The sequence below is a fragment of the Panicum virgatum genome, chromosome 7K, assembly GCF_016808335.1.
Source record: "Panicum virgatum strain AP13 chromosome 7K, P.virgatum_v5, whole genome shotgun sequence".
Lineage (NCBI taxonomy): Eukaryota > Viridiplantae > Streptophyta > Magnoliopsida > Poales > Poaceae > Panicum > Panicum virgatum.
In genome coordinates, this window is record NC_053142.1 from 30,113,344 (window position 1) to 30,123,507 (window position 10,164).

The 10,164-nt window shown below is 50.0% G+C and overlaps 1 long non-coding RNA gene across 1 annotated transcript; it reads left to right on the top strand.

Annotated features, from left to right (window-relative positions):
- Positions 1-6,803: 6,803 nt before the first annotated feature.
- On the top strand, positions 6,804-9,539 carry LOC120640847. Its single transcript, XR_005662019.1, has 2 exons — positions 6,804-7,291; positions 7,437-9,539. It is a non-coding gene; the product is annotated as an uncharacterized LOC120640847 (long non-coding RNA).
- Positions 9,540-10,164: the final 625 nt, after the last annotated feature.

Genomic DNA, 10,164 nt, shown 5'->3' on the forward strand with positions numbered 1-10,164 from the left:
GTGATGCCTGGTGCGAATCACTGCGTCTCTCTCTGGGCTTGATGCCTGAACGGGGATTGGAACTGGACCCCCACGGGCCACGGCCGCGGCCACCGTGCTCCTGGCCGGACGTCGGCGTATATGTACCGGCCTCGAGCGAGAGGGACGGATCGGATACGGGCACTAGCGTACAGCTAGTAGCCTTGCGCGTGTATACATCCTAAAATTTATTCACTAACAGAAATATTTTATTTTGATCATCGAAATTCTTTTTTCTATGTCAGTTTTTCTGCACACATCCATCATATATATGTCTCCTCTATATCAACAACCAGCCGCGGGACTCACCATCAGATTTTTTTTAATTTTTTTTACCACCGCCCCGTCCCCTCCCTTCCATTCTCTCTCCCCACCTCGAGCTTGTCGGTCACCGCCGTGACTGGCGCCGCACCTCCCTCCTCCCCACCGCCCTTTGCTCCTATTCCCCTCTCCGCTCGCGCCGGCCACGACGGCGGAGCTCATGTCTTCCTTGTTTGCCCGCACGCGGGCCACGGCGGCGGAGCTCCAGCTCGCGCATGTGTGAGTGGATCTTGGCGAGTGTCGGCGGATCTCTCTCTCTACTCTCTCTCCTCGCGCGAGTGCGGGTGGAACTCCTTTCCTCCTTGCTCGCTGGCACATTTGCGACGACTCTCCTCTCCTCGCGGCTCGCAGGGGAGGCGACAGTTGCGGCGCACAGGGAGGTGACGGCTCGCACGGGCCTCCTCCGCCGAAGGAGAGCGGCGTGCTACGCGGAAGAGGCCGCTTCGTGGACGCAGGGGGGAGAAGGGTGGAGCACGACGCTAGTTGCTCTGCCTCCTCCGACGACTCTCCCTCCTCGACGACGAGTCTCGCGGCAGCTACGGTCGAGCTCCCACTAAGGGAATCGGCAGCGGTAGGAGCAGGGAGGGGCACGTGCGGCGAAGGTGCCCGCGGTGGAGGGGGATGGCACGCCGCGGAGACGAGGTGGGACGACCGCTACCTCCCCTCTGAATAGCAGAACCGGAAGGGTCCGCTTCTTTAGCGGAGCTCTCCCAATACGCTGCTGCAGACTTTTTTCCGCAACCCGCGTCCTATAGGATGGGGTAACGGACGCCGGTGCGGATAGCCTAAAGCAAAGTTCGCGCGGCAAGACATATCATGCATGTCATCATGAGCAGCACGGCGGCGTCATTGCTGGTTCTCGAAGGCAACCTCACAGCATGATCTTTTATAACTTGAAAGGGAATTTTTTGCGTCCTAGCTCACTCTGAATATATTGATGAATAGTGTTGAAAGAAAGCGCGGTCAAATCACCATCACACGTGAAGATATCATGGATTATATTGTGCCGAGCTGGAGCTGCCGAGTTGGAGTGTAACACCCCGGGTGTTAATCACCTATAATTAAATATTAATCACGGCTATTAGTTTCAAACCCACGCGACAAAATCACTAAACCAAAATTTGTTCTTGTCAGCTTGGGCTGGACCGGTCTGACCGGTCGGAACAACCGGTCTGACCGGTCGAACCTGTATGACATGTGTGACCCACAAACATTATAACCACTCTATTTCTCTCTCCCTCACCAGCTCACCCTCACTCTCACGTCACTCTCTCCCTCCCTCACGTCCACTACCTCCCTCACCCTCTCCCTCAAATGCTCTTCCTCTCCCTAGAGCCCTAAACCCCAAATCCTCCACCCCAACTTGAGCTCAAGGCCAAGAAGGCTTCAAGATGATGAGGAGCACCTTCTTCTCCACATGTTCCTCCCCGAGAAGCTTTGGGTTTGAAGTTCGTCACGCGGGAAAAAGCTCGTTTAAGGTATATACACTTGTGTTGGCCGATCTCTTTTCCTAGGGGGTTCTAGGTGTTTTCCTCTGGTCAAAAGCATTCCCATGTGCCCCTGAACTAGTTCCTAGAAAGTGTTTGGAGTTGGTGGGCGATTTTCGCCGCGCCAAGAAATTCTAAGTTTTGGTCTGGGTGGGACCGGTCTGACCTGTCGGAGTGACCGGTCTGACCTGTGGCGTGGTTGAGTATCTAGGACCGGTCTGACCGGTATGGGGCACCGGTCTGACCGGTAGGGGTCCGGACAGTACGACCATTTGTCCGGATACTCCGGGTTTGCAGTGGTTTAGACACTCTGGGTTTAAGTTCGGATTCTCCGGGCTTGAGGGTCCGGATACTCCAAGAATACGTCCGGATAATCCGGATTTAGGGTTTAGAGTCTCATCCAGTCACGACCGGTCTGACCGGTTTTGTAGACTGATCTGACCGGTATTAGCAGAACAGAGTAGTGATCGGTAGGAGTAAGTTAGTGTAAATCCTTAGCGTTTGTTTCCCATTTGTTGGTTACTTGTAATTGTAAAATCATATTTGCATTCCCTTATATTATGTGCATACATGTAGAACTTGTAGCGAGAACATTGTCTGCGAATGGATCGTGAAGCCCAGGATCGGAGCAGAAAGATCGAGAAGGAATTCATGAAGACCCGGCCCAATGATCGGAAGGGCCCAAGGCCTTGTTAATATTAACACTAACTTAGTGTTACCCTCAGGCAAGCCCCGGTGCATGTCCTATTATTTTAAATTATGACATATATATACGTTTCTATTACTTGTGCATTATGTTTCAGGAGTTGATTGGAACCCTAGTTGCATGATCCCTAGGATTCCTTGAGTTATACTAGTATGTATAGGGCGATAGAAGTGATATGCTTAATGATTTTCCGGTAGAAGACGAGTGATCTTTTGCACTCGCGAGAAATAGGATGATTAGAAGTCGAGTAATTTCCGGTTACTCGCGAGATACAAGATATATTAATATTTCAGGGTATGAGTTGTTGAATTGGATATGTAAGGAATGGAGAATTGAGACCGGACGGGAATGATGAGGATATGTAGGTATGGCAGCAGGACAGGGTTCTTGGGTGTCTTAGTCCCGTCTGAGTCGGTAAAGGACCGTACCGTTGTTGGCCCAGCTGATCATATTTGAATTTGTACTAACCGCATACCGGGAGTAGGAGGTAGTCAAAACCGGTAAGCCGAGTACTGCTTTGCTTCGAAAGTACAAGAACCCGCACCCAACTCCTGGGGCGAGTTGAGTAGTCGCGGAGAATTGGGATGCATATGTTTACTTTTGGTGGTCTCACGTTGAGCTCGGCTGACCATATGTCGTTGGGCTGGTTCCTGTAGTTCGAGGCGGGGAGGGGAAAGGTTGGTGCGTGGGGTCCGACGGGGCTTTTGCGTGCCGTGTTGGTTAGGTGCACCTTGCAAGGTTAAATTGGATCGATTCGCCGTCAGTCGCTCTCGGATATGAGCACCTTGATCACTGCGTCGCATCGTAGTGTTGTGACGAGAGGATGAGTATATTTATATACATATGATGATGACACCTTGAATTATTGTTGATTGCACCACCATGTTTGCTATAGTTGATTCATGCAAATATTAGAATAGAGTTAATTTGTATAGAATCTGGGGCTAAAATACTGAAAGTAAGAAATTACTTTAGTCGCTTTTCTGCAAAATAACCACTAGTCAAAAGCCTTGTATGTCTAGATATGTGGGCTAAGTTATACCCACTGGTCTGGTAAGTCTTGCTGAGTATTAGTTGCTCAGGGTTTGTTGTTTACCCTATTTCAGGTATAGGAGCTAACTAGGTTTCACATCGGTGGACTCGATATGGCGCATTGTCTTCACGTCTCGGTAGTTCTCGACTTATTTAGTTTGTTTTATTTATTCTCTAGTAAAAATGCTCTGTAAGTTAGATTTTCTCCCGTTGCTATCATTTCTTTTGTAAATTTTTAAAATTTAAAGCTTTGTTGTAAAGTCTTAATATTTTTGTTTACTAATTTTATAATATTTTATCATACTGGTACCTTCTGTGCTCACCTTCGCGTGAGACTTTTGGTGTGTTTCTATCGGCCTGTGGGTTGGAAACAGCATGTCAAGTTATACTTAATTAAACTAATACGCCTGATGTTTTCAAATGATGACGGTTATATTTAATTAAGTGTTTTAACTCGGCGGGTCTCTTCCAAAAAAACTCGGCGGGTCTGTCTCATGGAGCCAAGAAAATTAGAGAAGCTGGCAGTTACAAGTCATACCCAGAGCCTGGTCCAGCGGCCTGCTCTCCAACGACGGCGGTGTGATGCGCGCCGACGAACGTTACGGGGCCAGCCCGGCCCGGCCGGTCGCTGGATCGGCGCTGGCGCAATAACAAGCTTGCGCGGCGACGCAACTGTGGCTGTGTGGCCGCGAGCTGTCTGCCATGCGCGCATGGCGTGGACCAGCACAAACCAAGGGGCCGGGGGGAATCAACGCCCAAATCAACTCGCCTCTGGAAAGCTCTCGCGTCTGCTACTGTTTGAGAGGGGCGAAAAAAGGGGTCGCGGTCGCCGCCGGCGGAGTCGCCGGTCTCCTCCGCCTCCGATGGCCTCAGGGCTGTCGGGAGGGGGCGGAGACCGCCGGGCTCCGGCCGTGCGGCACAGGTAGGTTAGGTCCTAATAGATCTAGGGGTCGGTGTCCAGGCGTCGACGGCGAGGCGGAGGCGGCGGCGACGCGTCGGAATAAGTCCTCTCGGACTCGTCCCCGTCCTTATGCTGCTTCTCTCTGGCGGCTCGGGTGGGTCCGTGGAGGTTGTGCTCCCGTGGTGGAGCCGTCGTATAGGAGATGTTCTCTGCCGGCGACTCATCATCCTTCCATGGAGGTGAGTTCATCGGCCTTTTGCTTAGTGGATACAAAGCATACTTCGGGATTAGTGGAAAGCAGGAGAGTGGAGCAGATCCATGCTTCTCGCGGCGGTTCCGGTTGTCGCCGGCAGATCTGGCTCCAAGGCCACCGGGGCTCGGGGTGCGTCCTCGGCCGATGGACTTCCCGCGGTAGCTTCATCTCGCCGTTCGCGGCGAGTGTTTCTTGCGGCTCTCTTCAAAGCTTTGCAGCGACGGGGTTCCGGCGGGCCATGGATTCGCGGAGATCGATTCCGGCGGTGGCTGGCGATGCTCGGCGACGGCGGAGTCGGATTCACAGAGGTTCTTGGGGTTTGGTTGTAATTTTCATGTTTTCTAGGGGCCTTTGTGTAAAACATATGGTGGAGCAGGTGTACTCTGTATCCTGCCTTTGTGTACCTGTACGCGTATGCGTTTGGGTCTTTGTACCGTACATCTCAGTTTAATAAAGGTACATTCGCATGCTGTGTCAAAAAAAAAGGGGGGGGGGGCGGGGGGATCTCCCTGACCATCATCGCAGCGGCGACCTCGCGTGGCACGGAGCCGCTGTAGGTACGTACGCTACGCTCCTTCGTACAAACAGGCGCGGGACAGCGCCACGCAGCGTCAGTTTGCTGCTGTCCGCTCTCGAGGCCCATCTCCGTGGGGCGTGGACGGAGCGGATCGCTGGGGTGGGCTTCTTGGTGGCGCATCGCCGTTCCCGGGGGACCATTCCCACCGGCGTTCCCCCAGCCTTCCCTAGCTGCCACGCCATTGCAGCCCACCATCCTTGCCAACCGCCAGCAAGCTAGTAGTACGCAGTGGCCATCTGGTCTCGAATCTGAACTTTCGGTGCACTATATTTACTCGTATATATACTCCTACTTTGCCATGCACCACTACAAACATGTAAAAAGTAAATTAAAGCTTCTTTGAAAAATGAGTACCATGGAAACGCAATCAGACGGTCCAACTATCGAGCCCTACAATTCCCCGGATCTCGGTGCTCTGGCCTGTCCTCTCCCTACACATCAGTAGTGGCCGAAAGAGAAAGCAGGTCACCTTAATTATCATGTGCTACGTGGGTGCCCCAGATGTCCCCGGCGCGGGCGCTCTCGTTGTCCCTCCCAATTCATCACTACCCCATGTGTGTGTGCCGCAGATTGATCAAGTCCCATGCTATGATATGATTGTACTATAAATAGTGTTGTTGCCTTTGCAATTATTTACACGTACGGATTGATGCAAGATTGAAAGTTTTTTTTCGGAAGGGCCCGTACCCTAGTGGTTACCGGAGCCTCAGTAGCACTTAACGTCCTGGATTTAACTTCCTGTGGGAGCAAATATCTTGGGATTTAACAGCATTGTCCTTTTAGTGGTAGGTGATGTTCCTGTCGATAGCAAGGCGCATGTGTTGACTTCATCAATCTCGAAGATTTATCGGCTCAGTCTTCAAAGTAGGGATATGGTTTGTGTATGTGTGTTCATAGGGGTGAGTGTATGTGCGTTGTGAGTATCTGAGTTGTACTATATAATCTCAAGAAAAAGAGAAATATTCTTTTTTTTTTGCAATTTGCAGTGACATATATTTTGGTCGACCTGGCTACACCTACATACCATGATTGCTTGCCTTCTTGGTGCCATGAAGTTTTCTCAATTTGCCTCGCTGACGAAGTGCACCTGTGTACTTGCTATTCGGGCAGACCGCAGACCATGAAAGCAGTATGCCATGTACGTGCAAGGCATTTCTTTCCATGAGCAGCCAAACATAAACAAACTACCCTCTACCAGTTGTACTAGTTATGCTCTGCTCCTTGTTAAAACCTAGCCGTCCGCACATTGCATTTGATGAGTTGGCAAGTAGCACGAAGAATCACGTCTGCACAAGACACGCATCCAATCAGTTGGTTCTCGATCGGTCATTTGTTCTTGCTGGAAAAATAGGGCCATGAAGGGGCCCATTTCAGATGGCAACCTTTAGTTTCATATTGTTAATTTAAGTTGGTGTAAGCCAACTTAAATAGAAGAACTCTCTCTTGTGTCTGAACATACAACAAAAGGGAAGAGTGGGGTTAATTTACACAACGTGCGCGCACGCATATCTGTGTATGTTTTCGCTTGATGGACCGCGTAACTTGCGACACAGCAAGCAGCCAAGTTAGTCATAATCTCGAGTTAAATGGGCAGTTGCTAATCCAAATTATATATTTTGGGGATTACTACTGCTATTTAATGATATGTTTTATAGCGCAATTGATCAGTGAGCAGCTCTCTCTTGCCTATAAGAAGACCAGGAGACGTCCAGAAAACACACAAGAAAAACCATCCACATTCTTTTCTTTCTTTTCCTGCTGGTGAACTGTGCTGTGGTGCTGAGCTGCTAGTTCTCGCCGTCTCTTCTCCTTGGCGGGCACTGAGGAGAAGAGTGAGCGGTATCTCCGAGCCGTTGCCGTCGTGAAGCCTGCATGAGGGACGGCAATAAGGTTTCTGGGCAGCGCAACTGCGCGACCGCTCGAAGCTGATCGACTACGTTCTGCGCTGCTACAATCTGCACTGCATCGTCTCTTCACGAGGAAGGAGCGCAGATCTGTAAGTATAATGATTTGCTACATGAGTTTGTGTCAACTTCTTTTGCTTTGTAAATTAACTATTCTTTCTGAGATAGCAGTAGCATTGTTGTTTATATTTTGCCTTAAAATGAAATCTGGTCCTTTTAAGTGCATATTTTTAACAGCTCTCACGGAGAAAGCCAAACTGCTTGGCTGGCTGATCAGAGATTACCTGTAACCTGCATCGATTAAGTGTGAAGGCTGATGAAGAGTGAAGACCTAATGATTCGTCAGCTAGCGTTCATTACAAACAAGAGAAAACACGCAACCTATATTCACATGGTCACCCTGATGGTTGGTTTCGGTGTTTTCCTCATCACGCCATGACGGCATCATGCAGATGGAGATCGATCTGAAAGCATCACGTTTACCTAGCAGCAGGTAGCTGTTGCCCGTTGCCACCTGCTGCTTAATTCTCGCTACTTGCACGCGCCGGCGGCCCATGTTCCCATCGTGCGCCGTGTTTGGATGGCTCCCGAAAAAATTTTCATGAAATTTTTTCGACCTTTGACCACTAATTAGAGGTATTAAATAAAGTTTAATTACGAAATCACCTCCACAACTATGGTATTGTAGCAGTTGCTGTAGTTAATGAGACCTTTGACCGCACAATCTGAGAATGATTAGGTGTGGTTACTGTAGCATCACTATAGTCAATTATGATGGAACTTGGCTCATTAGATTCGTCTCGAAAAGTTACACCCATCTATAAAAAGTTTCGTAAATAAACTTCGTTTAGTACTCCATAAATCTATTCGTCTTTTTTGAAGAAAAAAAATTCGGAGTATGAATCAAACACGGCCGTGTTATCCTTCCGTTTAACAGGAAGCGATGGCAGCAAGTGGAATTCATGGTTTAGGAGGGAGTCCAATCAGGTACACGAGCGTCGCCGTGTAGTTTAAGATGAGACACGAGACGTTAGGGCGCGGATTGATCTCGATAGCAGCGCTAGCTCTGGAGTACCTAGCATTTTGACCTCTAGCAAGGTGTAATGAAAGAAAAATTAGGTTTCGGCGACATCAGCAACAGTGATACGATGACATCTAGCGGTGGCGGCGTGAACGTACAGTGCCGCCAGCTACCACCGATTTGCACGGCATGTTTCACAGCGGACGAACTGTAAAGGCACGCCACTAAACACACATGTCATGGCAACAAGCAAGCTTGGGCAACCTCTGATGGCGATGATGATGATCAGGACATGAGTGCTGGGACGGATTACAATATGCCATCAAGTTGTTTGTCGACTTGCCGTACTAGCAAGTAGCAGCCCCACGTACGGCTTTTCATTACTAAAATCTGTCCTTGTAGCAAACACTGTTCGAGACGTTGTCTTCTAATCCTAATTAAACACTTCCAAACCCGATCCAACCTCTCCCTCTCTCGAAGTCTCTCCGCTGCTACAGCGGCGAAAAGGAGTCCTCGCGTCCCCGCCGGTGGTCTCCTCCGCCTCCGATGGCCCGACGGGCATCCTGAGGTGGCGGAGACCGCTGGATTCTCGCCGGCTGGTAGGTTAGGTCCTAGTAGGTCTAGAGTTTGGTTTCCCGGCGCGGTGTCGTTGAGGCGGAGACAACGGCGGCGTCATGGAATAAGTCCTCTCGGACTCTCCCTCGTCTCGTCGACGTTTCACTCCGACGTCGACGACGAGCCCGTGGAGGTGGAGTCCGGCTTTGCCGGCTCCTGTCTAGGAGTCTGCGGCGGCGGCTGCTTCGTCGATGTGGTGGAGCGGCAGTGCTCGTGCCGCGTTTTTGCTTGGCTGCGGGGGAAGCTGTGGGTGATGTGGACTGGGGGAGAGCGGATCGACCTCGACTTCTCCTCGGCGACGGTCGACGACGAGCGTCGATTCGAGATCTGCGAAGCTTGGGGCGCGTCCCCGGCCGATGCTCCTTCAACGGCGGAATCGGCCAGGCCTTCGTGTCGGGCAGTTATTGCGGCTCGCTGAAGCCTGCGTGCGATGGAGCTTCGTCAGATCGTGGTGGTGGTGACGGCGGTTGCGGCGGCGGATTTGTCCGTTACCGTTGTTGCAAGGGGAAAGGGTCCAGGGACCTGTCTGTAATTTTTTTTTGTTGAGGCCCTTTCTGCAAAGTTTGGAGGGACAGCTCTCCTCTATATCCTTGATGTATCTGTATTCGTACGGTCTGTGTACGTTTGCCTTACCTCTTAAAACAGGTATGTTTGATAAAAAAAAACACTTCCAACGGCACCAGAGAACTGGTGATCTACAGTCAGATGACATGTGCAGGCACCGTGTCCGATCCGTTTTCCGCCGTAGTACTATTGGTGCTAGCAATACTACATCACAGCATGCACGGTCGACGGTCCCATAAATAAACCATCGATCACCAGGTCACCACCTCTTTCACTCTTTAAACTACAGCAGCTAGTGCTAGGCTTGTAGTGTGTGGCCTATGCTCATCGACACGCATAAGTGCGTTGCCTGACAACAGTCCTTGCCCTGCAAATCAAATTACAGTTGGTGCACGAGAAGTAACGGTGCACCAAACTTGGTGTGCGCAGAGTTCTTGTTTTTTTATATCTCGAAGTCAGGGGAATACGGAGTATAATGTAAACTTCAGAAATCAGAAGCAATACGCTTATTAAGATGTAATCCATCATCATCTATACCAAAGTGGTCCAACCTTGGCTTTTTGTCAACCAACCCCAGTGCCACATTCAACAATAATATATGTGATATGGACGTAGCATAATTTCGTATATATAACTATATAAGGTATAGATGGTGAATCCGAGCTGGTAGAAGAATTGAGCCATAGGGATCGATACTAGCATTTCCTATATAAGGATGCAAATTGGATACCCAATAGTGTTGTTTTGGTAAGCTAATTAATTATG